This window comes from Phasianus colchicus, chromosome 6 (assembly GCF_987193195.1).
Source record: "Phasianus colchicus chromosome 6, bPhaCol1.hap1.1, whole genome shotgun sequence".
NCBI lineage: Eukaryota > Metazoa > Chordata > Aves > Galliformes > Phasianidae > Phasianus > Phasianus colchicus.
In genome coordinates this window covers 48,701,143-48,717,266 of record NC_143441.1, presented here as the reverse complement: position 1 = coordinate 48,717,266, position 16,124 = coordinate 48,701,143, and the positions used below count along the sequence as shown (strand labels likewise).

General features: G+C 46.1%; 1 long non-coding RNA gene across 1 annotated transcript; it reads right to left on the bottom strand.

The window, feature by feature from the left end:
• Positions 1-3,583: 3,583 nt before the first annotated feature.
• On the bottom strand, positions 3,584-16,059 carry LOC149917605 (uncharacterized). Its single transcript, XR_016467921.1, has 3 exons — positions 15,118-16,059; positions 11,603-13,945; positions 3,584-5,139 (listed from the first exon to the last, which is right to left on the bottom strand). It is a non-coding gene; the product is annotated as an uncharacterized LOC149917605 (long non-coding RNA).
• Positions 16,060-16,124: the final 65 nt, after the last annotated feature.

Sequence of the window (16,124 nt, the reverse complement as noted above, 5' to 3'; positions counted from 1 at the left end):
GGAGGAAGCGATGACGCGCGGAGCCGCCGCCGCCAATGGGGAAGCGGTGAGGAGCGGCGCCGAGAGCAGCGCCGGCCCGCCGGGGTGCGCCGCGCCGCGCCGCCAGGGGGCGCCATAACGCGCGGCCCCGCTCAGGGCTTCCTGTGGTGGTTACGGGATGAGGGAAGGTCGGCCCCAGTTGGGGCGTGGGGTTTTGAGGTGGCTCTCGGCTGTTTCTGGGATGTCACCTGTTGTCACAGAGCTGCTCAGAGCTTCCTTGGTAGCCCCTGTGGGAGGTGGAGCAGTTTCTGGGATGCGGTGACCCACGGGTGCCTGCCTTGAGCATCGTTTGTGCAGCACATCCCCTTGCATCCATCTGAGGGGAGGCCACAGTGGCTTGAAAACAAAATTCACACCGTAAGGGCCAGCACACACCGTGGACTCCAAAGCCGATGCATGTGGGGCCTGAGGTCTGCACGAGGAGTCCCACTGAGTAGAAAGAATCCCTGGAGGTGTTCAAGGCCAGATTGGATGGGGCCCTGGGCAGCCTGGTCTAGCATTAGGTGGGATGGTTGGTGGCCCTGCGTGTGGCAGGGGGGTTGGAGATTCATGATCCTTGAGGTCCCTTCCAACCCTGGCAATTCTGTGATTCTGTGAATTTTGCAGACAGCGGAGAAAGGAAGCAGGAGCGCTTCTCTGATTATTTCCCTATTTCCACATTGAGTAAACGTGTTGCAGAGAAGAACAGGAAGAAAGTCAGCTTGAAATTTTGGTGGGGAGAGAGAAATGCAAGCAGAAATGCAGGCAGAATCCTAACAGCAGAGCCGTCCCCCTTGAGGTTTTCAAGCTGCCAGAAAGCTGGAGCTGCTGCCTGTGAAGGCAATAGGAGCCCCAGGCAGGGACCCCTCTGGAGAGATTCACATCTCACATCCTCGTACACAATCGCGTGACCTATTAATAAAATCCATAGAAACCGATTCTGTGTACCAAATAACAGCAGATGGCTCCAGCCCAAAGCGCTCCGGGTTCCCTCACTCCATAAATGATTTTACTAGGCCAGTCGTGAGCTTGATGTAATTGAATAGGTTTCACTCTTTTCCCTCTCCCTCCGCAGAATATTTGTGCAGCTTACAGGGAGGCATCCAGGGGGACCGAGCTGTTGCTGGAAGGAACCTCTGACTCCCGCTTGCCTCATCGCTTTGGGAAGCAGCCTAAGTCTATCCTAAGCCACCTGGCGTGGGGAAGGAGGTTGCCTTTCTCTGCACCTTCCCTCTAACTCTTACAGCTTAATAACAATCTGGTAACTTGGCACATTGGAAATGTTTTGGCTCCTGCCCATCGGGGATGTGTGCAATGAATTCCTGCGCTGCAGATGCATTTCTGAAATAAATCACATGTGTTTACCTTGGGAACCAGGCACACGGCTCCAGGACATAAGGTTGAAGTATATAAGGTACTCAGGGACAAGCAGCTCCTTTAATATCTCCTGGTTTTAATGGGAATCAGTTAGGCAAGCATCAATTACTTTTGAAAACTCCTCCCAAGCAGCTTCTCTCTTCTGAATTTGTTTGATGTTCCAGGAATCCGGCTACAGTGATTTCCATTCTAGGGTGTTCCCAAACAATATAACAACCATCATGTGTGCAAAGCCTTTTTCCGTGGAAAAGCTCTCTGCTGATGCGTGTGCTAAGGACCTGCTCCTATATTCTCCCTCCTCTTGTTGCTCCTGCAAGCACTTATGAAGCCTGGCAGAACGAATGGAGGTATGTGGCTCTGCATGCACTTTCATGTGTTCTGGTGCAAATGCAGTTTAGCAACCCTCAACACCTTTGTGGAGAGGAGCAGAAATGTGGTAAAGAGTGCACAGTGAAGAGCACCAGGAAAACAAATGTGTTGCAGACAGTTGTAGTGGTTCTGTATGCAGAGATAAAAAAGACATGAAGCTATGTTGTGTCCCTAAAGACAGCAGGTGTGGTGTTCCTCGTATCCATACAGCCAAATTCTCCCTTTACTTCCAGAACAGCTGTGTCCAGAATGCCGTTAGGAAACAATTTTTGGTGCACATTATCCCAAGCCATGGCAGTTGGTGAGATGAAAGCCACGCCACACAGAAAATGTGTGAATGTGTGCTCTGATTCTTCATTGCTGGTAAAAAATAGCGGGGTGATATGAAGGATATGAAGAACTATACTATCCCAAAAATACGTTCAGAGAAAAGCTCAATGCCACCAGTGGGTACTAATGAGATACCCAGAAAGTTCATCTGCAGAGCAACAAGTTTGCAAATCGTAGCCCAGCGCTGTTCAATTTATGTTCCTTCTTTAATGACGTAAGCATTAGTGTTTGCAGTGGGGAGGAAAAAGGGGAAGACACTTGGCTTTTAGCTAACTGCTGCTATTTTGGGCTGTGCTAAGGTTGCTGCAGGATGTGAACGCATATCCCCCAGTGCTGACCCAATTCTTATGTGACTAAGTAAGCTCTGTCTAACCTGAAGTTCTCCCATGCTTTCTGTTTGATATAATATCCTTTCTTGCTTCCTGCCCTAAACTGTAGTATAAGGCTGTTGAGTGCTGTGAGACATCTGTCAAGCTTTCTCTCCCATAGTGATGGCTGTGTATTGAAGGTGGATGAAATCATTCCTATACTTAGTTTGCAAACTGTAAAGAAGTGATGCCATCTCAGTGTAAAGAAAATAATTTGCTCAGAAAATGGATACTGCTTCACAGCAGGATGCTGGAGCCACTCATGGACTTGCATGCAATTTCAACACAAAGATGCACGCTGCAAGGCTGCAGCATCCCATAGTAGCTCCTCCTCGTCCTCTTTTACCTCTCCTGTTATATGAAATCCCCTCTGACTGGTAGAACCATGCACTCTGTAGGGCAGGTGCTGGGATCTGCAATAGGAAAGCCCTCCCAACAAGCGATCTCTGTGGCTCAGTGGGTTTTGACATGTTCGTCTGCCTTGGCTCAAGACTGTTTCCAACAAAGAGCAGCTGACATCTCCTGCCCACACCATAAATTTCACCCCGTCCAAGCACTCCCACAAGTTTAGGTTCATATCCCTTCACATTGAGCAGATCTTGGGCTCCTTTACAGGCTTGGTGCACGGATGTTCCCAGCTTCTATTCCAGTATAGAAGATGGTAGCAGCAGCAGCTGTACTTTAGGAGGAAAAGGTGAGTTTTGCACTTGAAGATAAAATCCATGGGCCTCGTACTAGAGGAGAGGGCTGAGTGTTAAGACCCAAGAGCAGAGCTTTGGCACTCTTTGGCACACTTCATGTGCCTGTTGACCATATGGGAATACTTGGGGAGGAGACAGAATTGCTCTAGGATGGGGTCAGATACAAGGTAAGCCCCCTGCCCTCACTGTGACCATAAGCTTCAGCGCTGCATTTGTCTATCTACCAAAAGAAGAGAGTTTGCAAATCAGAAAGCCCATCCAGTTCCAACTCCTGCTGTGGACAGGGACTCCTTCCACTAGATAAAGGTTGTCCAGGGCCCCAGCCAGCCTAGCCCCGAATAATGATAAGAAACATGATGTTAAGAAAACCAGACCCTGAAGGCTGAGTGTAACAGCAGCATGCAGTGGCCAGCAGTGACAATCAGCCAGAAGGCACAGGTTTTAATGCTTCATTCATCCAACTGGGTGTGACTACAGCAACATGAAGTTGTACGGATGATTTTTTTTTCCTAGTAGTTTTCGCATGTGCTTTCATGGCTGAGTGCAACATTCCACACTGTCTTTGTTCCATGACTCACCTACTCTGCCCAAACAAAGGGATAAACATCTCCAAAAATTACAAAGTGAAAGTGAAGAGGATCTGCTTTCAGCTATTAGGCAAGCATTTATCAGTGAGTGATGCTTTTTAATGTATGTATGGACCTTGAAACTCGTGTCCTCCAACCTGTATTTGCCAGGTGATGCTGGTGAGAGATGTGGGGCTGAAAGCCTTGATGAGTTATACTGCCTGCCTGCAGACAGACACATTTTAGTCTTTCTCAGGTAAGGTCAGAACTATCCCAGAATACATTACGGACTCATCTGGTGCCTGAAGATTGTGGAAAGGAGCACAAGGAATATCATTCATGTGGCATTTGTGGTTCAAACTGCAGGAAAGCCAAAAATCAATGGGGGCATCCTGCATTTCCATCTCAACTTCCCAGAAAGTTTCTTATTTCAATCTCCCGATCTTAAAGGTAACCAACCCATCTACAGGGGTGTAGTCAAAGCCACCTATTATAATCACGGGATTCTAGCTGCCAATTCAAACAGTATTTTGCACTTCTTACTGTATTCTTGACAAAAGAAGCTCCAAGCAAGAACCCTTCAAGCATATTGGTGAATAAAGTACGAGCAGCCATTGAGCCTGAATTTCTTTGTATTTCTTCCCATCTGCCCATACGGAGCTGGATTGTAGCTGACAGAGATCAGGGGAAGTGGAGACTGATTTACTGCAGTTGGGATCCATCCCATTAGCCATAAACTTATCTGCATGCATCAAGTGGAAACCTACAGTTTTTCCTTTACATCTGTCACGAGGGGGAAGAAATCACAGAAACAATCAAAACCCGACTGTTTACACGTTTTGTTTTATAAATGGGCTTGTATAGAAAGTTGCAGCACTGCTGTACAGACAGCTCGCATAAATCTCTTATCACACAAGCCATATGTCCTCATTTCCTCATCTGCAGTAAAATAGCAGCAGCAGTACTTCGATAATTAGGAAGCTGGAGGTAAACCACTCAGCATCCAGCACTAGGAAAGGGTATGTGAGTGAAGGTTATAAAACACAGAACAGAACAGTTGGGTTACGAGCGGTCCATGCAGCTTTCCATTGCGTGGTTGTTGTTTGTGTGTTAACAGCCCAGTTCCTCCACGGATGGGGCTACTGGAGAAACTGGAAATATCTGAGAGGTGCCTGATCCTTGTGTTGGATTGGCTCTCAGCTTGCAAGCTGTCCATGTTGCCTTGCTGGGCATCTATCCTTCCCTTGGAATAGCTCAAAAACAGGAGCCACAATGCAGTGAACTGGCTGCTGCCATCTAACTCTCTCTGGTGTGACCTCCAGACTCATGAAGGGGGATGAGAGTGTCCCTGGATGATGCTGTGGAAAGCCTTCCTATCAGATGGATGCCATGGTGGGGGTCCTCAGTACCCTGCATGGAGAGAAAAAGGTTTCACCAACAAAGAAGGAGCAGAATGGTCCCACAGGGCTACTCAGACATTTTTTGGCCTTTCCCTTACCAAAATCTTGGGTAATTGTCATCTGTGGTCCTTGGTCAGCACTGTGGGCAAAGTCAGTTTCACCCACTAGCTTCTAAGCTGACCCACGTGTTTCCATAAAGGTTCTGAGATTGATGACAGTTAACTGTGTGCATATTGCTAACACACAAAAACAACACAGCTGCCCTTAAAGCATGTCTACGTCCTTCCAATTTTTTACTTTGTCCAAAAAGGAGACATTTCCTAAATTTCACATCAACCAGTGATTATGAAATGCCCTTTCGCCCAACTTGGTGTGCTTTGTGTAAGGGGTATTTATTTAATCCATCTGAAACTACATGAGAAAAGAGAGAAATATCCCGGCAGCGAGATAAGATGATTATCTTCCTGGCAAACAATGGGACCACGGTCAAAATTAAAAATAATTTGATTGCAAATAGGAAGCCTAGTAAAGCAGCAGGAATAGAGGAAACATGACTAATTTTTTTTTTAGCTTGTCTGAACTCACACAGCAGAGTTTTGCAAGTGCCATAACTTTGAAATATAGATCTGTAGAAAACCCATGGGGGGAGGATGGCAACAGTCCAACTGCAATAGTACAATAGGAGCAAGTTAATGCTGCTTGTAGATCCAACCTTAGTAGCTAACTAGCAACAGGCACAAGCTATTTTAGGTATAATTTGGTGGAGGCCACACTAAGTATTATTTGGGGAGGAGTGGAGAAAGCAAAGACATTCTTCTTGACTCTTTTTTTGGATTCCATTCATTTACCATTCTCCTCAGCTGAACCACGATGCCAGCATCACCTGCAGGACCAGGACCACGCTCCCTGTACTAAGCCAGCAGGCAGATGCTTCATACCCTTGGCCAACATTGTTTTTTCCTCATCTCCAGCAAAGAATCTGTCTCTTTGCAGGGGAAGGAGGAGGTGACTGCAGGACTATGATGAGCATAGGATTCATCTCCAAGAGAAAATTCCCATAGATGTGAAGCGAATACAAGGGGGCTAATGGAGACATTTCCTCCCAGTGATGATTGCCTAGCAGGAATGTTTGCGTGATTCCCAGAAATAGTGAACTACCTCTTCCTTAAAACATAATGCACAGCAATTTCTATCCAGTGACATGTGAAGAAGAAAATGCTGCATAGCACAGCTATTCCTCCATGGCAGAAGTGTAGCATCTTCCTCTGGCCCAGAAAGTGCTCAGATCTACTGCAGATGAGCTGGGTAAGCCTTGGGACCTACCTAGGCTACTTGTCCTTGCATCACAGCCTGCATGGCAGAAATGGCCTCATGTCTACTGATTTAATCCAACAGACAGTAATGCTTGGATCTGGATATTAAAGCATCTGATTGTACCCTTCCTTAAATGTTATTGTCCAGAATATTGCAGAATCAGAATGGTCAGGGTTGGAAGGGACCTCAAGGATCATGAAGCTCCAACCCCATGCCACATGCAGGGCCACCAACCTCAATATTTAATGCTAGACCAGGCTGCCCAGGGCCCCATCCAACCTGGCCTTGAACACCTCCAGGGATGGGGCATCCACAGCCTCTCTGGGCAGCTGATCCAGCACCTCACCACTCTCATAGTAAAGAACTTCTCCCTGACATCCAGCCTAAATCTTCCCTCTCTCAATTTAAAACCATTTCCCCTTGTCCTGCTGTTATCTACCCTTTCAAAGAGTTGATTCCCCTCCTGTTTTAGGTATTGAAATACTGCAATGAGGTCACACCGCAGTTTTCTTTTCTCCAGGCTGAACAAACCCAGCTCCCTCAGACTGTCTTTGTAGGGGAGGTGCTCCAGTCCCTGTGCTTCTATTAGCATCATTAAAGATGGGTCTGTAATACAAAGGTAGGCAACACTCAGAATGCACTGAGTGATGTAGAAGTGATGTTACATCCACTTTACAGCAGAAGGAATTGAAACATGGAGTCGAAATGACCCATTTTAATAATCCAGAAGGAAGTCTGAATCAGAACACAACAAGGACATGACGTTCCCTAAGCCTAACTGTGACCACAAAACCACAAATTCTTTTTTGCTTTGAAAGCCTTTTGAACTGAGTTTTCTACCACCTGAGGGTTGGAACAAGTCTTTGGTTAGTTCCAGCAGTGCCATGTTGGATTACATTAACCAAGGATTTGATTATGCTTAGAAGACATTAAGCTCTTTAATTGCAAATGTGCATGTCTGGTCCTTTACCCGGGTAGATGTCTCTTTTGTATTTTAGGAGTATTCCTCCTATGAGAGTGTATTGTAAACCCTTATGGCAGCCATAAGCAGTAGCTGACGGTAAATGGTATTTAAGCCAGTTGGCAAACCTCAGGCAGGTCCAGTAACTGTAGGTGGAGCAGAACTCAAGGAGAGTCATTAGATTCCTGATGGAGGAAATACCACTGAAAGGCAGAAGAGGAAATGACAGATTTAATGAACGGTGATCACCAGCTGGCCTACAAAGAGCAACCAGCCTGTATGCTTTCCTACAGAAATGATCGTAGCAGCACCAAAGGCAGATTGTCCCCACACAGAGCCTGTTGGCAAAACCCCTCCAAACTGAAAGGCGCGGCAAGTGACGCCAGTAGGAGGTGTGGCAGTGAACTGCTCATTGAGAGGGGCTCCATCCTCCTATTTTCACCAAAGATGAGAGTGATAGATCTCCTGCAGTGAAAACATCAAAGCAGTGCCTCTGCAATAGCAGGTACTGGCATAAAGAGCAGCTAGTTGCTGTTAATCAGAGGTTTGATAAGCTGAAAGGTAGATCTAGGTGGAATAACAGATATGCATGAGAAAAAAAAAAGGTGTTTAATGCTGTGGACAGGATTTAGCATGCTACTGAAATCCAAGAAAATAAGATTATACTTGTCATGCCCAAAGAGACTTCAGAGCATATGCCTGGACACAGCAGGATGGGTAACAGAGTCACTACAATCTATCTTTGAGCAGAGCCTCACTGTATGTTGATCACGGAGGTTTTCTGCTTTTATGAAAACAGTTAATGATGACATGATTAAGGATTCTGCAAAGGGCTCAGGGGAGACTCAGTAAAACATCAAATAATGATGTCAGACTTTTCATGCGTGACAAAATTAAATGCAAAAGCAGCCTTCTCACGGAGACTTAAAAGAAGCAACAGTTGGGACCTGTTTCCAAAATGAGAGAGGAAATTATCCCAGCCCGTTTTGTTGTTTTAGCTGCTTGAAACACCATCTGAATGAAGACGGTGCTATGCATCATGAATGAATGAATGAACATGGACATCAATGGATGACATGTCAGCGACTGAAATCAGTGATGCAATAACACAGCAATGCTGAAGGCATTTGTCCCGGGGATGAAAGCTTTCTGGCCCTGGAGGAAGATCAAGCATCAGCATTTAACATAATCAAAACTTCTTGAAAGAGCACACAGCCAATGTTCAATGGTCAACGTCCACATTACTGTTTGCAGTGCTACTCAGAGCACAAGTGCTACTGCTGTATGCACTATTTCCAGTGCTGTTCTGTTCAACAGGAGGCCGTCACTACCAAAAGAGACTTCTGCTTTCTCTTGTCTCAGTGCTTCATTGCAGCCTGGTTCTGTCTAGGAAGGCATAAATGTTGGCATTTGTATGTTGTTATTGGAAGGAGAGGAGAGGAGAGGAGAGGAGAGGAGAGGAGAGGAGAGGAGAGGAGAGGAGAGGAGAGGAGAGGAGAGGAGAGGAGAGGAGAGGAGAGGAGAGGAGAGGAGAGGAGAGGAGAGGAGAGGAGAGGAGAGGAGAGGAGAGGAGAGGAGAGGAGAGGAGAGGAGAGGAGAGGAGAGGAGAGGAGAGGAGAGGAGGAGGAAGCTTGGATCATCTCCAGCTCCTGTCACAAAACTGGCTGGCTTTCTGACAGATTTATCCTGCATAAGCCATAAAAGGAAACCTCACTGCAGGAATGATGAGGTGTAATTCTACTGCTCTGTTATCCAAGATGGTACAACAGACATTTCTGCCCATAACATTCGCCTCCAGAATAAACAAGAGTTGATAAACTTCTTTAATGAATGAGAAAGGATACTTAAAGCAACAAGGGGAGGAATACAGCGAAATGATTATAGACCTGGAATTGGGGGCTGTCCAAGACCTGGTATCCCACAAGGCTGTCTGAGAAACAAAGGGATTGCATGGCTGTTCACACTGCAAGAAGCAATAGCTGGCCATTGGCTAGCCTGCTCCCTAAGTTCCCTCTAGCTCTGGACAGGCCCTGGCTATGCAATTCTTTTATTGCAAATCCCCTGCAGATCTGCATCAAAGTTCACAGATCTCCTCCCACATCCCCTGAATTAACTGACAACTTCAGGGCTCCAGGAAGGAAACTGTTTCTTGGAAGATACTGAAAAGAACAAAAATGACTGTGAAAAGCCTGTTCTCCATACTGGCATGAAGAGTGGTGGTATTGCAACAGTCTGTTGGCAGAGGTTCTGGGCTGCTCAAAGGGAGAATGGAAAGCTGGAACATCATCTTGGAGTAAAGAGACAGGTGTCAGTGGAAAAAAAATAAATAAAGCTTTTGTTCTCATTGACTGTGTTCATCTGAATGGAAAATCCAGACAAGGAGACTCCAGAGCCCACAGCTCACAATGCCAGGCCTCCTGGTTTCTAATTTTGGAACAAAGTGCTCCTTGCTGCTGCTTTTCCTAAACGCCTCCGTTACACACATTTTCAGAGCATGACTTCATAAGGTCTCACAGAAGCAGGGGCTGAGAAGATGAACATGCAGAATAACGAAGGAGCAATTTTGTGAGTAAAAAGCATAAGCCTTTATTATAAGGGTAAACTCCACACTGAAAGCAATCAGCATTGATTTGAATGTGCAACAGGATGCATGCAAAGGAAATAAAAGTGATCTGCAGTGATGGGACAGAAGGGGTACAGTATAGGGAGTAAGAAGGTCTGGGTTTGGGCTCTGAGTGAACTATTTGTCCCTGATGTCTCTGCTTTTCCTTCCACTCTTACTGCCTGGGATTGTACAATGCAGCTCCATACGTGCAGAATGTTCAGGTATTCTTGCTGCTCATGCAGAGTGAATTACTGCAATGTTGTACACCTTGGATCCTTTGTAGAGACAGGAAGCTGGCAGAGACTCACTGATGTTAAACCCACTTTTGTTTCCCCTTTGGCATCTCAGGGGTTTCAGATCTTCTCTCTTCTATTTATTCCCACTGCAGTGGTTTCTGGTGAGTGGAAAGCAGCCTTCTTTGCCAATGGGAAATCAGCCCTTTTCAACCCCTTTTCTTGCACGCACGCTGAATGAGACTTTCTAAGCTGCAGTGCAGGTGGGTGGCTGTCTGACAGTTATGAGTAAGCTACAAGAGGATGTCATTATTGCCAGACTTGGCCCAGCTTAATGTCATCTACGATACTGTGGGGTAAACCTGACTGCAAACAGAAGCGAAGCCAACTGCACTGCTTGTCCTTGTCCAAATGAAGGCAAACAGGGAAAGCTGGTAAACTGGATTCATAAAATCCCTTCGTTTCTGATATAATGAGGGGAGATGGTTACCTCTATAGCATATGCATTGTGAGCTAACAAGTGTTTTCCTTGGGTACAAGCCAAAGTTTTGGCTCGACTTTTCTTTCACCAAATATGAGGCCTCGGCGATGAGTCACCAGTTCTTATAGAGGGCTGCAGTCTGCTGAGCCAGGAAAAGGAGCTCTTGTTGCACAGAAAGGGGATCAGGAGATTATGTGTCATGTGGGTCACATGGGAAATCAGCATCATTTCCCACAGCCAGTGAATGTATATTGCATGCAGGGGACCTGCAGGACTGGAGGAGGTAGAAATAACACCAGCACTCTCTAGGGCTGCGTGGGGTTGGGGAATCACAATCCAGTGAGCATTTAAGAGCCACGATGGCTCCATTTGAAGCTCTCACCCAGCAATTCAGATATGCAATGAAGCAATTTGTCCTCATAAACCTGGATCTCCCATCATCATGTTAGCCCCTTCTCCATCCTCTTCCCACCCCTGAAAGGCTTAGATAAGGGGAGGATATGGATGGAGACCTCCGCCAGGGAGCCATGCGGGGTATTTCTTTTTACATTTCCTCTTATTATAAGAGCACTTGAATGCAAAAAAGACCCCAAGGGACAGTTCAGTGAGTAATCCAGACTGAGTAAGGGATGTGTGAGCACTGGTATCCAACATCAAATGATGGAAACTATAGGATGAGGCAAGCGTTTTCACTTTGTTTGTTGCCATCAGTGTTGGGAATCATAGAATCATTAAGGTTGGAACTTTCAAGAAAGATTTTAGTCACGGTTTACACTTCTCCAGCACAAATCTCAGTTAGATTACACAGTAGTTTGTGTGTGTGTGTGACAGGGAAAGGGGCAGTCACGTATCAGGATTCTAGCAGGGCTCTGCACTCACCTCAGGCCAACCTTCTCACCATGGACACTCTTTTGGTCTGTCGTCCTGAGAACACAGCTGGGCAGTCTGTGGGGCTATAAGGTAGGAAAGAAGTTTTGTTGACTCTGTTACTAACACAAGGAAAGAATTCCTCCGAACGATCCCACATGAAAGTGAAGCGAGGTCTGCCTACAAACCACCACTGCCCATGAAAGATGGAAAGACAATCAGTTCTGGAATCTCAGCCTGTATGTGTGAGGCTGAACAGATCTGACAGACTGACTTTTAGGTAACAGCTTGGCTTTCTGCCTGGTTGTCCTTTTTAAGGCTTCCGGGGTGGCAGAAATGTGAGCAACACAAATTCTGCCTCAGTGGCTTACAAACTGTGTTTAATGTTTCCTAAAAAAATGTAGGCTGGCCAAATCCTGCCTGCCTCTACAGGCTGCTCCATAGAGAACAAGTGTATGGCTACTTGTAGGCCAAGACTCAGGGCTCCTCTATATACACGTAACAGTAAAATCAAACCTAATTCAGACTTCTGCGTTTCCAGCATCCCGGTTGTGAAGAAGGGGAAGCTGGAAGACATGGTGCATGATGTAATTACTTCATTGGGCTGCGTTGGTGTTGTGGCTTTCCACGAAGAGGCAAGGGAAATAATTGAGTGACATTGCTAGAAGATAAAAATAGCAAGGTTTCTTCCACAACCAAACGGTGATGTGGGTCCTGTATGTTCAGAATCTCTTTTGTCTGTGGCCAGCCCTCTCCTGGCTCCTTGGAGAACAGGGAGCAAGCTGCCAGGAGGCATATTGTCCTGTGTGTGGAAAAGGGCAGCAGTGAGCTAAGAGCGTCCACATCTGGTCAGTTGCCCATCAGGAGGTTGAAGAATGAAACAGAACTCCGGTCCCTGGTTGCTGGCAGGGCTGGCATGTCTATTTTCACTGAGCTCAAAAAGTGGTTTGAAGCTGCTAAGTGGAGGGCTCTGCATCCAGTACAAATGCATATTCAGAGTCTGACAACATCAAAGGCAGGACTCACTCGGACCTGTGCTCCCTGATTTTAGGTCTAACCTTGATCACCTACACATCACGCTGCCCTTCTGACAGCGCCGTGTCCAGGCCTGGGGCCCAAGCACAAGAAGGATGTAGAGATGCTGGAGTGGGTTCAGGGGAGGCCACAAAGATGCTCAGAGGGTTGGAGAACCTCTGCTATGAAGACAGGTGGAGGGAGCTGGGCTTGGTTAGCTTGGAGAAGAGAAGGGTCTGGGGAGACCTTATTGTGGCCTTCCAGTACATAAAGGGAACTTCTAAACAGGATGGAGACTGGCTTTTTACACAGTCTAATAGTGATAGGACTAGGAGGGGTGGCTTTAAACAAAAATAAGGGAAATATAGATTAGATAGGGGGAAATTTTTCATTGAGAGGGGCATGAGGCCTGGAACAGGCTGCCCAGAGAGCTGTGGGTGCCCCGTCCATGGAGGTGCTCAAGTCTAGGGGCAGCCTGAGCTGGTGGGGGGCAATTAGCCCAAGGAAGGGGTTGGAACTTAATGATCACTAAAGTCCTTTCCAACCATTCTATGAGTCTATGCCTTGTTCCATGCAGCACTGGACCTTGGTGTAAGAACAACCACAGAGACTCTGACGAAAGGCCTCATCTAGCTCCATAGCCTTTATCCTGACAGCAGCCCAGAGAAAACTGAGCAAGTCAGGCAAGATACTTCCCAGAATACTTTCCCAGCTTCCAAGAATCCGCAGTTCAAGGACTTTTGAGATAGAAATTCAGTCTTCATATTCTATAATGTTCAATGGATTTATTTTAATAATATTTCTCCAGTCACCGTGCAATCCATACAATCTTAGGCTATGTCTAAGGTCTTACATCAAAGAGTGCCACAGCTTCACTGCACTCAGGATGAGAAATGACAAAAGAGCTTCTTTCCTTGAGCTCTATTTTTTGAATCTTTTCCTGTTTGCTGAAAGGATTAGGGCTTATTTATCAGCTTTATATGCATCCCTGAGGTTGTGAAAACTATTCCAATGCATCTGGTTATTGATGTGGCTCTTCAGACCGACTTTTCCTTGCATTCATCTCCTCCATATTCTAGCATTAGCATCACTGATGGGTGAAGGTCTGTCTGCATTGCCTTGTGGCATTGGTCTTGTGCTGGATTGCTCCATTACCCCATCTGGTTAAATGCAGGTGCCTATGACAGCGTGTGGACTCCATCCATCTCTCTGCATGGCATGCAGTCTGATTAGAATTAGATTCCAATTAGAAGCAGTGGAATCTGAGGTGAAGGTCTGGCAAACAACACGGAGAACAGATAAGCTGAAGCCTCTGGCTAGGGGTAGAAGAAGGATGTATCCCTACAATGGAGAATTTGGGACAGAAGGGTAATTAATTAATGAATGAATTAATTAATTTGGAAGCAGCTGCCATGAAATCCTATACAGAGATGTCTTCTACTGAGAATCAAAAGATGCAGGATTCCCAAGGCAGTGGTTGCCCCTCAGGGGTCCAGCTGAGCCCCTGTTCCTTCATACAGGAAGGGAAGGTACATTCCCTGTGTGGTGCAGCTGAGTTGGCAAGCCCCACACTTGGGTAGAAAACATCCTCTTAAATGACAATTTTGAATATGTCTGGTGTGGCCCTTTTTTCCAAAGGAATATTTGGGCAAAATCTTTGATTTCCCTAAAGCAAACATCACTACTGCAGAACACCCCTCAATTTTAAGCTTTTGAGTAGCTTTCCATGGGCTAATTCTTCTTAACAAGCTGGTGGCAGATCCTGGGACTGATCCACAAACAGTCTGGGCTTTAATGAGATAGCAGCATTGACTTTGGGACATAGTAACCCATGGATTTCCTTGCCTGCATGCTCCCCCTTGTACATACAGCTGTACAAGTGGGTGAGGCTGCAATTTCACTTCCTAATAATATTTCCTCAGCTCCTGTCTAGCATTTTACAAAAAAAAGAGAGTTAGCATTATTTCAATTTTACAGTGAAACAAACTAAATCCGAAAGAAGTCATCCAGGAACTGGAAACATAAACCAAACACTTAGGAATCTAGTTTAGTGGCTGTCTCTCTTAAGTGTTTGTTTGTTTGTTTGTTTGTTTGTTTGTTTTTTTTCCATCAGCATTAGGGAATTGGGACCATTTTTTGGCTTCTTTACCTTGATTTGCCCTTTTTTCTCTCCCTTCCCACATCAGCAGCAATTAAGTTCCTCCATTTTGGAGGACTGAAAAGAAGCCTGACAAGCTGCAAATGCAGCTGGGGTGAGGAACAACTGAACCAAGCTGCTGCCCACAGCTGTAAACAGTAAGATGTTATGGCCAAGTAATTACAGCTACTTCTTACTCCCTCACTTTGGTGAGTGAAGGTGATACTGACTGTATTTCAGCTGCACATCCTGACCGTCTTTGAACCTCTTCCTGGTTTAGAAACTGCCTTAATTTACACAAAATTGCATATTTTCAAGAGAAATCAGCAAACAGACAAAAGGCTGTGTGAGCAATGTGTGTATCCAATGCACTCACCAATGCAGCTACTATAGAATTCTTCCAGCTGTGCTACAGAAATTCCTGCATCACAGTGAGCCAGGACAGCCCACTAGCACTTATAAGTTGCACTGTGAAGGGGATCAGGGGGAAATCAGGCTTCCCTAGGATGTCCTCTGTGCTGTCAATGGAGCACAGAGAAGAAAGATTTGTACCCTGCTGTAAACGTGGCTGGCTGACAGCTGACAGTGATCAGGATTCCTGCAGCTGAATGTTGAGTCAAACTCAAACCAGCAGCCCCATGGACAAGGCAAAAGACCAACCTGACCACAACTGTTGCTTGTCAATGGGTTATTGATCCACAGTCAGGTGGGTATGGGCAGGGAGCAGCTCAGTTACTTGCACAGTGCTTACAGAAAGAACTGTGCTACAGGTTAAAAAGGGGGGTGGGGGCTTGTGACATGCTTCTGGAGCTCTAACAAAAGTAGCTGGCCTAATTAATTCCTGTGCACAGAGGAAATGATTGGCAGCTCTGTCATCCATGCATCAGCCATGGGAGGGAGCCCAGCCCTGCCAGATTACACTGAATCCAGTATGAAAGAAAACATGTTAGCAGGTTGCATGTGAACTATCGACATCTTTTGTTCTTCTGTTTGCATCTCACAAGGAGACTTGGAGTGGACTCACAGGAGCAGGTAACTCAACCAAATTTGCACCATGGTAAAAATCTTTTGCTGTGAGCCTTGAAGCTCTCTTTCTGCAGTTATCCCATAGCAATGTTATTATTGATATCTGCTGAACAGTCATTTAGTATGGATAAGGGCCTCGGTGTGATTTCCTCAATCTGATTGCTCCTACTGCAAAAAACCCTCATATTTTGCATAAACATAGAATGGCCTGGGTTGAAAAGGACACAGTGCTCATCTAGTTCCAACCCCCTAATATGTGTAGGGTCACCAACCAGGCTGCCCAGAGCCACATCCAGCCTGGCCTTGAATGCCTGCAGGGATGGGGCATCCACAGCCTCCTTGGGCAACCTGTTCTGG